Genomic DNA, 14318 nt, shown 5'->3' with positions numbered 1-14318 from the left:
ACTCTGACAACGGACGCCTCCCTGATCGGGTGGGGGCATTATCAGGGCAGAACTGTCCAGGGCACATGGCAACCAGGCGAATGCCACTTGCACATAAATGTTCTAGAGATGAGAGCAGTGCTTTTAGCGTTGCAAGCCCTTCAAGACTCTCTTCCCTTGGGACCGATAGCAATCCAGACAGACAATATGTCTGTAGTGTGGTATATCAACAAACAAGGCGGAACCAGGTCCTATCCCCTATGTCGAGAAGCACTCAGACTGTGGCAATGGGCGATTTCTTCTCAGCGGTTTCTGATAGCAACGCACATCCCCGGGAAGTCCAATCAAATCGCGGACAAGTTGAGCAGAGCTATCCTCATGCCTCACGAGTGGTCTCTGAAAGATTCTATTGTGAGAAAAATTTTTCTCAAGTGGGGTCAGCCTTGCTGCGACCTTTTTGCTACTCCCCAAAACAGCAAGTGCAAAGATTTTTTCACCCTATTCCCGCTACCAGGCCAGGCCAGCCCAGCAGAGACGCTCTAGTCCAAGTTTGGCCCCGGGGACTTCTGTATGCATTTCCTCCCTTCCCACTAATCTCTCAAGTGATACAGAAAGCTATCGCTCAGAAGGCCTTCTTGATCCTCATTGCTCCTTACTGGCCTCGACAGGTTTGGTTCCCCTTTCTACATCACTTTAGTTGGAGCAACCTTGGCATCTGGACCTAGTTCCAGATCTCTTGATCCATCAGTCGGGTCAGTTTCATCGCTCCCTCCCCTCCCTGAACCTCACTGCTTGGTTCCTCCAATTCCAACCTTAGCCAGGCTTCCTCAAATATCTCACGCTGTTCGAGATATTTTGATAGCTTCCCATAAATCTTCCACTCGAAAGATTTATCTGAGTAAGTGGAAACGTTTCGCCTATTGGGCTCAAGGAAGGGACATAGATCCTTTCACGGCTTCCATCCAAATAGTGCTTGATTTTCTAGCTGAACTCTTCCATGCAGGTTCATCTCCTTCTACTCTTAAGGTTCAGTTGGCAGCTATTTCTAACTTTCATGTGGGCGTCTCAGATTCTGCCATAATGTCCCACAAGCTTTGCAAAGCCTTTTTGAGGGGAGTTTTTCTACTCAGACCTCCTATAAGAAATCCTCCTCCTCCTTGGGACCTAAATTTAGTTCTCAGTTCCTTGATTCTCCCCCCTTTCGAACCTGCAGCTTCCTGTTCTTTAAAATTGCTATCATGGAAGACTCTCTTTCTGGTTGCTATTACTTCAGCTAGAAGAGTTTCAGAACTTCATGCACTCAGCTGTCGACCTCCTTATGTGTTGTTCCATAAGGACAGGGTATCCTTGCGAACCAATCCGTCCTTTTTACCTAAAATAGCCTCAAGGCCCAACCTAAATCAAAGCATTGACCTCCTGTGTTTTTCCACAATATTCTAATGGGTCTGAACAAAAATTGCATTGGCTAGATGTTCATCGTCAGTTAAGGTACTACTTGGATAGAACCAAACAATTCAGAAAATCTGACCAGCTGTTTTTCTCTTATGCAGAAGGCAGAAAGGGACTTTCTGTTTCTAAGGTATCGCTATCTAGATGGCTGACATCTCTAATTTCCATTGTCTATGAAATACGACACCAAAAGCTACCTAACAAACCTAAAGCCCATTCCTCCAGAGCTTTGGCTACTTCTATAGCCTTCCAAGACAGACTGCCTATAGACACCATTTGTGCAGCAGCTACTTGGGCTACTCCTCACACTTTCATTTCACATTATAAGTTGGATTTAGCTTCTAGGCATAGAGCTAATTTTGGATCCACTGTGCTCAAGAGTCTGTTCCGTTAGGCCACCCGGGACAAGGTGCTAGGGACGCGGTCCCATCCAGCAAGAATGAAGGCGAGATAGACAACTTAACATATAGAAGTCATGTTCTTACCATAACGTTCCATGTTAGTCTTCTTCTTGCCGCCTTCTTGCGTCCCACCCTCCTTCCCCCTGGCCTGGACAGACCTAGAGGAGTTTTGATTGTGACCTCTCTTTCTACCACCTCTTTACTATAGGTATATGCTCTGCTGTGCATATTTTTCCTGGATCAGGCTGTAGGTCACCCTTCTCTTCTCCCTTATTATAGAGGTGGACTTTGTTTACAGTTATTCTGCTACTATTATTAGCTGGGCCTAGCTCACAAACGAGATCTGAGGTAACTCACGCCTAGCATTGTGGGATATAAGGGGAGCCTCGAGCCGGTGGAACCAACTCTCGAGCTTTTAGAGTGGCCGAGTCGGAGCCGAGGTCGGCTCCGAACCCATCCATCAAGAAGAAGGCGAGAAGAAGACAACTAACATGGAACGTTATGGTAAGAACATAACTTCTATTTTTCCACTTTGAATTATAACCTACTGCTTGTGTTGTGTATGAACCTTAACAATGTAGTCGTTAAAATCTCACTTCCAGTCTGGTGTTCCTAAACCACCTTGTTCTGTTGGGAAAATTGGGATTTTCCCAATTGACTCTTTCCATCTTCCCCTGTCAGATAAGTTCCTTCAATTCTTGTTGCCCACAGCATTTCCTCTGGTTGATTATATACAGGTCAGACATATTTTAAAAGTAAAGGGGCTAATATATTTTCATTGCTTGTATCTTACTATGCATATAAGAGTGTTCAGTCTCCGTTTTTATATCTTCTTTTGTGAAGTCTCTTCTGACATCCTTAGCTGCCATGATGGAAGTATTTTTAATCCACACTCTTTTTTTTAATTTCTCCAAATCTTTTGGGTTTCTAATACCACAATGGGAATGAACCCCATTCTTAAGTCAAAGTATGGTTAAAGTTCATAAAATTAGTATTATTTAAATCTTTGATGTCAGCCAAAAGTGCTCTTCGCAGCACCCACAATGTGCCCAGTAATGATTCCTTTTGCAGTTCGTACGGCGTTAGATGTATTGACATCCTATCTAAATACGATTGTAGGGTCTTTTTTATAAGACCTGTTGTTCCTACTACTGTTGGAACTGTCTGGGTATCTTTCTTCCACATTGTTCTCATTTCTGCTTGCAAATCCTGATATTTTATGACTTTGTGTCTCTCTGTACCAAGACACTGTAGTCACTGGGTGTAGCGATTTCAGTGACCAATGCTACTTTTGTCTTTTCATGGACCACTATATCTGGTTTTCTCGCATCTGTCTTTTGAGCTGTTTGGTAATGGATGATCCCGTGTGATGTAGACTTCATCATTTTTTATAATGCTTTGTGGCTCATGTTTCCAGTGTTTTTCAGTTATTTCAGTTTTGTATTGTTTGCACAATCCCTAGTGCAGCAGTCTTGTCACATTATTATGCCTTTCAGTATACAGTCGTCCTGCCATTAGTATGTCACAACCAGCAACAAGGTGTGCAACTGTTTCCAATTCTGCTTTACAAAACCTACATTTGTGTATATACTTCATCTTATGTACCAATAAACACAGGAACCAATTTGTGAGTTTATAATTTAAGGCTTTATTTTTCTCTCTTGTTCATTAATTTTATATCCTGAAAAGACTTTAAACTCTGTCAAAATGTTCTGTAATACTGAAATGTCGTTTTCTGGATTTATGAAGTACAAAAATATAATTTGCAAATAAAGCCAACTGTTCTTGATTACCATACCAATTATATTCTTTAATTTCAAACACATCTTTTCGGAGTTGAGCCCTCACACTTTAATTCTGGTCTCCGATCCTTCTTATGTCCACCTACGTAACCTTATTGTGAGGGACAGTGTATAGTTTTCCATTGCCCTACTCATAAAATCCCAGCTTACTCTGCCTACTGCTTTCTCTGAGTTAAGGCCCACAAACAACCACTGTACTTTCTTATGTTATGCTTAACTTCTGGATCATCATTGCTCTGTTAATGTTGTCCAACATTTGCTTCCTTTCCACAAAACCACATTGCTCCATATCTATCATTTTTAGCACACTTTTGCCATTGTTCAGTAAGTATAGACATAAACACTTTATAATCATGGTTTAAAGGCTTTTGTTTATCTCTTGGAAAAAGTGTAGCAAGACGATATGGAACCTGGTCTAACCCCTTGGCTGCTGTGCGTCCCCAGCTTCGGTGCTCACCTTTTATTTGCCTACCTGCTCGTAAGGCACTATAACTGTGGACCTACCCTGCTGTGTTGGCCAGGAACCTCTTATCGCCTACTGCCGTCTTCACCCCACACCAAAGAATTGCCTCTTCTCTCGCCCTGTGAATCAGCCCATGAAGAATAAGAAAACTGAAGAAATTGCCTTACCTGCTCGTAAGGCACTAAAACTGTGGACCTACCCTGCCCTGTTGGCCAGGAACCTCTTATCGCCTACTGCCGTCTTCACCCCACACCAAGGAATTGCCTCTTCTCTCGCCCTGTGAATCAGCCCCTGAAGAATAAGAAAACTGAAGAAAGTATGTGTTATACAAATTCTGTCAACAAAAGTTACATTGTATAACTTATTGTAGCTCTTAAAGCATAATCCCCTGCTAGGGCGTACAGCAGCTACTATCACCCTTTTCTCCTTCCTATCCCTCTTTCTCCCCTATACCCTTGTTAATACACAAGTTACTGCCTTCTCCTCTAATTCCTCTACTATACCCTTGTTAATACACAAGTTACTGCCTTCTCCTCTAATTCCAGTTCCAATACCTACTACCTACTAAAGCGAACTTCTGTAACCAATTTGACAGTGGGCCACTAGGTGGCACCTTTGTCCCAAATTATCCTTCTGTCTTGAAACTCTTCTCTCAGGAACTTAGTATTTTAAGCTTGCAGAGCTATGGTCTTACACTATCCCTATATCCTCTTACTTTGCATCAGCCAACTATACCCCCTCCATCCCTACTATCAAGACTACCATCTCACACCCTTCTCCACTTTTCACTTACCTTAAACAGCTCTCCACTGATTTGTTCTCCTAGGGTTCACTCCTTCTGTGGCTCTACATATATACACACTGACCACACCCCCTGTAATACAAGCAATCACATAGACCAACCCCTTAAAGTGCCAAATCCTACCTCCCACCATTCAATCTTTATTAACACCCATCCCTATATAATTACCTACACGCTACAACTTACAATGTTGCCTAACACTACATACACACACATTAAAACCTTACTTCTACTATCACGTCTATCTATTTTAGCTGTACCCTATATACTTGCATCCTATGAACACCTCAACCACCTACACTTTCACAACCCCATGAAACAAACCTCTACACCAACATTCATCAACCCTCATAGCCACAATTATACATCCTATCCACCAAATTATTTATCATCCAAATTTCATAGGCTCACTCACATCACATACTATAGCACTAGAACTAAAAAAATACCATAACCTAACATGTAAATGACTAACACTATCTCTTGCAATACAAGTCCACTCCCTAATTGATGGTGATATACACCCAAACCCTGGCCCAAATTCTTCCACTTCCATCAAGCCTAGCACACCAAATGCTACTAATTCTGACCTGGTCAGCAGACCCTCCAACTCTCTCCTTATAGCCCATCTCAATATTCGTAGCATAAACAATAAAGTTGCTCGCCTACATGCACTCATAGATGTACATTCATTTGACATCCTGTGCCTTTCTTAAACATGGCTCAAATCAACCTTCCAGGATACTACAGTTATTCCCCCTGGCTATAGCATCTTGAGACTGGACCTTAACTCCTAAGAAAGGAGGAGGGGTAGCTATCCTGTATAAATCTGAATTACAAATCACTTCCATTGATTCTAAACCTCCCCTAACTAGCAACGCTGAAATTCTTATCTGTAAATTTCAAAACAAATGTAAATCCATCTATATAATCTGTATTTACCTTCCCCCAGGCAACAATATCACTACCTTAGAAACTATCCTAAGTTGGCTGTCCACCAACTACCCACAAGAAACCATAATACTTGGTGACTTTAATGTAAACTGGATGTCTTGCACATCTGAACAGCCCTCTTCACACATCAACCTACATGGTTTTATACAAAACATTACACTCCCCACTAGAACCAATAAACATAATAATAACAACAGCATCCTAGATTGGATTCTTACAGTCAAAACCAATCTTATAAAGTATGGACCCTTCCAGAAGATATAAGTGACCACTCACTCATCTTCTTAATCGGGTATAAGACTGATATGCCAAACCCAACCATATATAAGAAAATAAGATGTAATAAAAATGTTAACACTGACACCTTTCAAAAATAACTTGTAGCTTGCAACTGGCACCCCTGAAACACCTTCCATTAGACAATGCCGATGTTCTTCATCTCACATTGCTGCAGTAACAACACTTTAGTCCGCTCGTCCTTTGGTGGGCCCCGAATATCAGAGTATAAGGCTGGCGCCGGTCGCAGAGCGTCAACTACACATCATCAGGCGAGGGTACAAAAATGCGCTGACCGCACGCATATCCCTTCTTTCTTTTTGGTCCATGGTCGATGCAGAAGCAGTGTTGCAAGGCGCGTTCGTTCTTGAGAATTTTGAGTCGTTTCAGGAGTCAGAGTTGGAGTTGGTTAAGTAGCTAATATTGAATATTTTTTCTTTCTTGCCTCAGTGGTTTACGGAAAATAAAAAATTGAATAGCACTGTATTTCTTGTGGGAGAAGATATTTACATAATAATTGTATACCTTGTGTTGGGGGACCTGAGCACGACGTTGTTGGATGACGTTGTTGGGTGTAGGTTCAATAAGGTTCAATAAGCGCTATAAAGGGTGGGTTGGATTGGTTAAGGTTTTTGGTTTAATATACGTGCGACATTACAATGCCGATCTCAAGCGCTTAAAAGCAGTTAGCGGAAGACAAGGGCAGTTAAACCTAAGTTATAGAGTCATAGTCCGTCTTCCGGGCGGACGTTCTTCTTCGGCGTTGGAACGGTGGTGGTTTACGGAGCGGTCTCTGGCGTCTGAGGATGTGTTTGTGTTTTACAGGATGCTACAGCTCCCGGGAGGCAGGTCAGGCTGGCCAGGTCCTCTGGTGTCTAGGCTTCTCTCCCCCTGTGCTTCCCTCAGGTGCTCTAGAGGCCTCTTCTTCTGCTTCCAAGGGTTCTCCTAGAGGCAGGTCTAGTTTGGCTTCTGTGGAATTCAATGCCTAAGGGTTCAGGGCCCATGCCCTTTGAATTGTTTAGGACTTGAATGGCACCTATATTGGAAGATTTAATTGGCTTTGATTAGAGTGTTGGGGCTTCCTCCTGATAAGAGGCGTGTTGGGGATTATGAGTTCGGCTGGATTATGAGCAGAGAGTCCCTCTGCTCTCTGATTAGGCTGATTCTCATTATTCTGATTCTCATGTGGATGATTCTTCTTTTTCTGATTCTCTTCCTTCTGCTTTTCCTTTAGGGATTTTCTTTTCCATGAGAGAGCATTTTGAGAGAGCAGGTTTAAATTTCTCTGATTCAGGAAAGGCTTAGGGAATTTTTGTTACCCCCAATTTTTCTTTACCCAGCATAGGCCTTTTGCAGAGGCTTCTAATCCTGGTATTACAGGGAAGCCCTCCTTTGAGGATTTCTCTTAATCCTGACCTGGCCGATGGAGCTCCTGTAAAACCCGGATCAAGAGTACCGCAGGGTTTCTGGAGTCCTGAATCCACTTTTAGCCAGGGGCCTAGGCTTCAGAAACTGTTAGAGTGGGGAAAAAGAAGTTTGAGGCTTCTCAGAAAAGAGGGCAGGAGATTCAGATAAAAGGCCACTATAGTTAGGTAAGGTTCCAAAGTTTATACTTCTTGAAAAGTAGCCATGAGAGCTTTGAAAAAATATTCTTGATATCTGTTAATAATTAAATTATCTCCTTCTGGTTGCAGGGTAAGAAAAGGTTCTGTACTCTGGTGTTAATGCATTGATTATGCTGAGGTGGAAGCCATTGGGTTGCATGCTCGTTGTGATGCTGGTAAGCATTCGTTGCAATGTGGTTTTGATGCCTGAGCAGGCTTAAATCTAGAATTGGCTGCTGATTGGTTTTTTGGATGTCTGAGTTATGTGCTGGTTTTGGATGCAGAATTTGCAATCTGATGTCTGCAGACTTTCTTTTGTTGAGGGCAGTTTAAAAGAAAATGTTGACTTTTCTTCTATATTTGAGGAAGTTTTAAAATTTTTTGGAGACAAGCTTCTCCCTAAGGGTAAGTGATCTGTCTAAGGCAGGTTTAAAGCTTCCAAAGTTTAGTAGAAATAGGGGTAGATCTCAGGATGGCAGGGAAAAAGTCAGGAGTCTTTCGTCTAGGGGTAAGAGGGTGGCGTGGCAGCAGCTTTCGTCAGGGGCTGTCAGCAGGCCCTTACCTAGGGAGTTCTCCTAACTTTTTTTCAACAGAGAGCACCTTGTCGCCTGAAAGATGTGGTACTGATGGAGACCACACTTTCAGCTTTTTTTACAAATTTCCATATGAGCACCTTTTTTTCTTTCAGTACCTCCTTTTCCTCATCAAAGGGACATTTTTTATTTCCATAATTTGGGTACTTTCAAATATAAGGCAGGTTACAGGTTTATTTCCATACAGAAAGGCCTAGGCCAAAGGCATGCTCCCTCTGTTACCTCAACAAAGTTCTTAGGCCAGCAAAAATTTTGGTTCTCAGACTCCAAATGGATAGACTTCTCCCAAAGTTGCTGTGCGAGATAAATGCTTTTTTTGTCTAAGCTACTGACTTGTGCCAACATTCCCAAGTGGGAGACCAAGGTTGTGCAAATCTCTTTTGGTCTACTTGCTGGAATCACCAGCGCTGACTGAGGAGCCGATTACAACAGCTTTTACCTCTACTGGGCTCTCACTCACTGGATGGTAACTTGGGATCTCTAAAACTTCTCACTCCTTCGTATTTCCATTGCCTACAAGTCTCAGGAAATACCTGCGTTTTGTCTAGGAATCTTCCCTATTCCAGTTCTTCTTCTTTCCCTAAGGCTTATCTATCTAGCAAGTTGAGCGATTACTGATATCAGTGATAAGGAGCCTCAGAGGTTCTTCATACAAATCTATCCTTATTTGGGTCGAGTGCCTGATTCTGGCTCCAGGAGGGGCGGCTGGGTTCGTCATTGAAGATATGTGATAGCTTTTCTAACCCCATCAGGACAAACTGTGGTTTCGAAATACTGTCCCCAGATAGCCCTCCAAGACATGGGCTTTCAAAAAGTATCCCTGGGCTACCTGGCATCCCTCTCTTCAGTCGGGCTGAGGACAAGTCCAGAATCTTTCCAGCACTGGTTCATCTCATCTTGTTCTCACGGGCTGACTGCATGGACACTGCATATCAAGCCTTGGCTGTCATATCTCTTGTGTTGCTTGGTGCCAGCTTTTTGTGGAGGAAGACAGGGTCATATCTAAAATACCTTGGACACAGCAACCCCAGCATCTGGCTGTATCTAAACAAAATAATAGAGACAATTCAAAGGAGAGGGGAGTCATCTACAAGGAATGTTGAGAAAACAAGGGACCTGTCAGACTTTGCCGGTGAGCTCAATTTGGATGAGCATTGAGCTCCACAAAGCTTGGGAGCCAGGGCAAGCGGAGAACTTGGATTACAAGACACAGCAAGGTGATCCAGTAAGCATCTACATATTTCAGGTTTCAAGATGTTAGCCAGGGCAGGTGCTGTGTCTAACAGACAAGATTTAACACTTCCAGGGCATTTGTTGAGTTCTAACAGACACTTACTTATGTCATGTGGTAAATCAACAAGCAATGGGAACACATTCTGATCCTCTGTATGCAGGCAATCCCTGATAGCAAGGTTTGGGCGGAGCACAGAAACTAAGTCTTCAGGTGTTAAGCAGACCAATTAGCTGCCAAAGTTTTGCAGATGTGTTAAGCAGAGCTTTCAAAAATCCCCACAGCTCTTTCTGGATCTTTGAAAAAGGGATGTTCTTTCTTTCAGTTGGAAAACCAGACATAGATCTGTTGCACAACTCCACTAACTCCTCCTGAAGGAAGATTTTGACAAAGCGGATTGGAACAGCTTCATTAGTGGATGCTCTTTCCTTTCTCTCCTCCCTAAAGTGGCATGTGCCTTGTTCCCACTCTGCCTCTCCATGACAAGGTGCTTTTGGCTCCCACCTCGACACTTCACCCTAACAGCATGGTATATTTAGTCAGATTGGCCTGGCTTCACCCTTTACCATCACAATCTGTTTCTTTCTGGAAAGCCTCGCTCAATGTCAACTTTCCTCTCTCATACGTTGTCATGGCAGAAATGATTTTTTTTTGCAATGTCAACAAATTTACAATGTTTTTTTGAATGTGATTTTGTTCTGTTTAAACCATAGAGGGTCTTAACTTCCATGGCAAGTTTGTGGAGTTTCTTTTCTTCCTAGACTACTATTACAAAGGAATTTGTCTTTAAGATTAAGTTTCTTAATTTTTGTTCAATCAGTGTTTTTAAGACGAGAATTGTTTCTGAGCCTGCCTTCTCCTTGGCTGCCTTAATTTTAGCTGGGTTATTGGACAAATTGTTTTCCATCTCTGCTTCTACTCCTGCTTGGGATCAAGCCAAAAAGTACGACTGCTTGACCCACAAATGTTTTTGAGCCTGCAGCTACTGCTGAGTCTTAATAGTTGTCAGAATATACAACCTTTTGGCCTCTTGCTACTACTGAAGTTGCTCTAATTGCAGGATGGGAGAAACTCACTGCTTTCCATTTTTGAGCTAATAAAGAACTGCTGAGTATCCCATATTTGTCATGGAAGTGCTTTCTTAATTTTCATTAAATCTAGGGTATCAATATTCTACTTGCCCTTCAAATAGCAGTTGAGCCTTTCTAAGGTTTGAACAATAGAATTATCTTCAGGTACTACTAGTCATTTTTTCACCCAAACAAAGGGAAAGGCTTTAAACCAAACTAGTCATTTGTTTCTTTTTGATTGCAAATATTTGGAGCCCAGGAAAAGGAAACCAGAACTAAAGATGTGATTTTGCAGTTCTTTTTGCTTATTTCTCCAGAACTAAAGGGTTCAGACAATCTCAGGAGTAGGTAGTTGGGTTTACTTTTGCATCCACTTCCTGTTCTTTGCATACCAAAGCTATGCAGCTTTTTGGATTTTGCATTGCTTTCAGTTATGCTCATCTCTCTAGCTGAGATTCCAGCTTTGATTCTCACTCTTTCCACTAGGGGTCACCTCACTTGTGCAGCTTTTTTTGAGGCAGGCTTTTTCTTGCATTATGGCTTAGTGATGTTTGGGTTTCCAGGGCATTTTTGCGGCTCCTGTTACATTATAGTTGTACCTGTGAGTGCTTTCTGGTTTGTAGGCTCTACCCTGTGTGGGGCATTGATTACGGATGTTCTTCATTCCACAGTAGCCCTCACCTTCCTCTGCTTTATGTTATTGTACTGTGGTTGTAAGTCCCAGCCTTCCCTCTACTTAGAACATAGTTGGTTGGTTGTCTACCAAAATATAGTTTGTTGTGGATAAACATATATATGTTATATATTGTTTTAGTTTTTGTGTAGTTATGGGTGGGTGTGTTTATTGGGTTATCACATCGAGGTATGATTGTCTGAATTGTAGAATTGTATGTGCTATATGGATTGTTACCTTTGGTGTTATCGGTTCTGACAGTTTTAGTTGTGGTCTATATACTTTGACCTTAGGTTTTGGTCTGGACACACTGGGGCACTCTGTGTCTATTCTGGCCTTTAAATACTTTAACTCTAAATTTTTAACCATTGTAGACTACCATGCCCCAACACGAATAGTAAGAACTAGGTCTAAACCAGCCCCTTGGCTCACCAAAATTGCCAAACAAAAAATCCTCCATAGAAACAAACAGTGGGCTACCTGGCGTACAACCATAAACCTGGCAGATCAACTAATATTTAGATAACTAAGAAATGAAACCAAAAAACCATATTGTCAGATAAAAGAAACTATTACTGCCAAAAGAAACTATTACTGCCAACTCCAACAGACAAACCAAAACAAACCTCAAAAATTCTGGTCAGGTATAAACAAACTCCTGCACCCAGGTCACTCAATCACACCCACCCCTTAGGCTCCAATCTCCTTAGCCCCAACCAAATTGCCAATTCTTTTAACACTTTCTTCACAGACACCATTCAATCTTTGGCTAATCAGCTATCCACTAACGCTGCATCTCCTTGTAATATTATCCCCAATAGCCCCCCAATATTTCAATTCCAACCCGTTCCTACAACCTTTGTCTGCACCCTAATCAAAAAACTTAAATCCACCACCCTCTCTGCTGATCTTTTACCTGGAGAATACCTGCAAAAAGCAGCCAACGCTATAGCCTACCCCATATCCATCCTCATTAACAGAACTATTTCTGAAGGAACTATTCCAACTATTTGGAAAATCTCACGTTATCCCCCTGCATAAAGGTGGTAATTCCAAAGACTTTTTTAACTATAGGCCTATAGCCATATTATCCCCTCTGGCTAAAATCATGGAGAAGTGCATTCATAAGCAACTATTAAACCACCTCCTAGTAAACAACCTATTAGCTACTTGCCAACATGGATTTAGACCATTTCACAGCACCTCTTCTTTCCTTCACAGATGTCATTAATAAAAACCGTAATAGTAACGCTCTTTAATCAGCCCTCTTCATTGATCTGTCAAAAGCCTTTGACATGGTCAACCACCAGCTTACTCCTAAACATACTTGGCAACTTCTCACTGGATCCACTTGCTATTCAATGGTTCCAATCCTATGTAAATAATAGGCAACAGGCTGTACTATGGGAAAACAACTTGTCTTCCCACTTACCAATTGCCCTTGGAGTCCCTCAAGGCTCCATACTGGGTCCTCTCCTCTTTTCTATTTTTACTAACGACCTACACACTGCTCTACCTCAAGCCACCTGTATCAAATATGCAGATGACTCTACTCTAATATGCTCAGCCTCCTCACTTTCACAACTGCATTCCCTAACCCAAGACACATTTAACACAGTAGAGAATTGGCTCCTTCAATGTTGTCTCATCCTGAACCCAAAAAAAAAACAAAAATGCTACTATTTACTCCCCCCCCCCCCCCGCAGAGCCCCCCCCCACTACATTTCACAATCGCATCTAGAAATGGTACAATCATATCTCCAGACTCTACTACAAAACTACTTGGAGTACTAATTGACAACCACCTCACCCTTGAGCCACATATTAACAACACTATAAAAACAGTAAACACAAAACTAGGCTCCCTTTATAGGATCAAACCCTTTCTTACCCCACTAGCAAGGACCACTGTTGCCCGGACCCACCTTATCTCAACCCTGCTATATGCTTCCCCAATCCATAACAAACCATGCAAAAGCAATCTGAACAAGCTGGCTAGATCCTACAATAATATTGCCAGATTTGCAACTGGTTCTACCTATAGAACCCATCATTGTAACAATCTTAATCAACTAGGGTGGTTAGAATTGCCAAATCTTATCCTATCAAACCAGCTAACTATTGCCTATAAGATACTGTTCCATCCTACATCTACTCCAATACTAACCAAACTAATCACCCCCTACAGTAACCTGAAAACCCTGCGCTCTTCAAACAAAACAATGGTAAAGATATGTAAAACCAACAACTTGGCTGGAGATTCTTTATTCTCTAACACGGTGGGTAAAACCTGGAACTCCCTCCCTACTGATCTTACCTCCCTACCTTCTACTACCCTATTTAAATCTAAGCTCAAACCATACCTTAAATCACACTGGCTGTGCCCCTGTGCAAACCCAGACTAACTTCCTCCACTGTCTCTTGACCCTATTCTTCTCACTCACACAAAACTAGCTATTCCTTTTCTATTGACATCTTTGTCTGTAAAATCATCTGAAAGTTCAAATAGTGCTCAATGTTACTTACGTGCTGTTTTTGGTTGTATGTATATCCATACATGATTTGTTAGCTTAGATTACGTTTTCCTTACTCTTAAGCTAAAATGTATTTACTAGTATTCTCATAGCTAAAGTGTATTTACTAGTTAAATTTGTTAAATCTTAGTAATGTACTTATGTTATCGTGATCTTTATTCTGGAATGTGGAGCTTTTCTCCCCGGGCCTCCACTGAAAATGGACCTGTATCCAGCTGGACTAGCCCAGTCAACAAATGTAAAATAAAAAATAAACTTTGTCTACTAAACAGAGTACATTGCTAGAAAAAAGGCCCATGATGTTAAAGTGAATAGTGGAACCAAACCATTTATCTTTTTGATTTATAATAGGCCCAGTAAGAATGAGTTTATTGATATGATCAGTATGAAATGTCCTATTTGAAAAGGCAAGGCAGGTGTTAAATCTTGTCTTTGGTTATGTGCATCAAAATATGCATCAAAGTATTAGGTTGTTGTAGAAAGTTTT

The 14318-nt window shown here is 41.7% G+C and overlaps 1 protein-coding gene across 1 annotated transcript in view; it reads left to right on the top strand.

Annotated features, from left to right (window-relative positions):
• The window catches only part of HERC2 (HECT and RLD domain containing E3 ubiquitin protein ligase 2), a gene marked incomplete in the record, with an annotated part of 3551743 nt that overhangs the window by 145265 nt on the left and 3392160 nt on the right, over positions 1–14318 (top strand).

Source organism: Protopterus annectens, chromosome 5.part0 (assembly GCF_019279795.1).
Source record: "Protopterus annectens isolate FY-2018-M chromosome 5.part0, PAN1.0, whole genome shotgun sequence".
NCBI lineage: Eukaryota > Metazoa > Chordata > Ceratodontiformes > Protopteridae > Protopterus > Protopterus annectens.
Note: the sequence above shows the minus strand (reverse complement) of the source record. Positions and strands in the feature narration are given on the sequence as shown.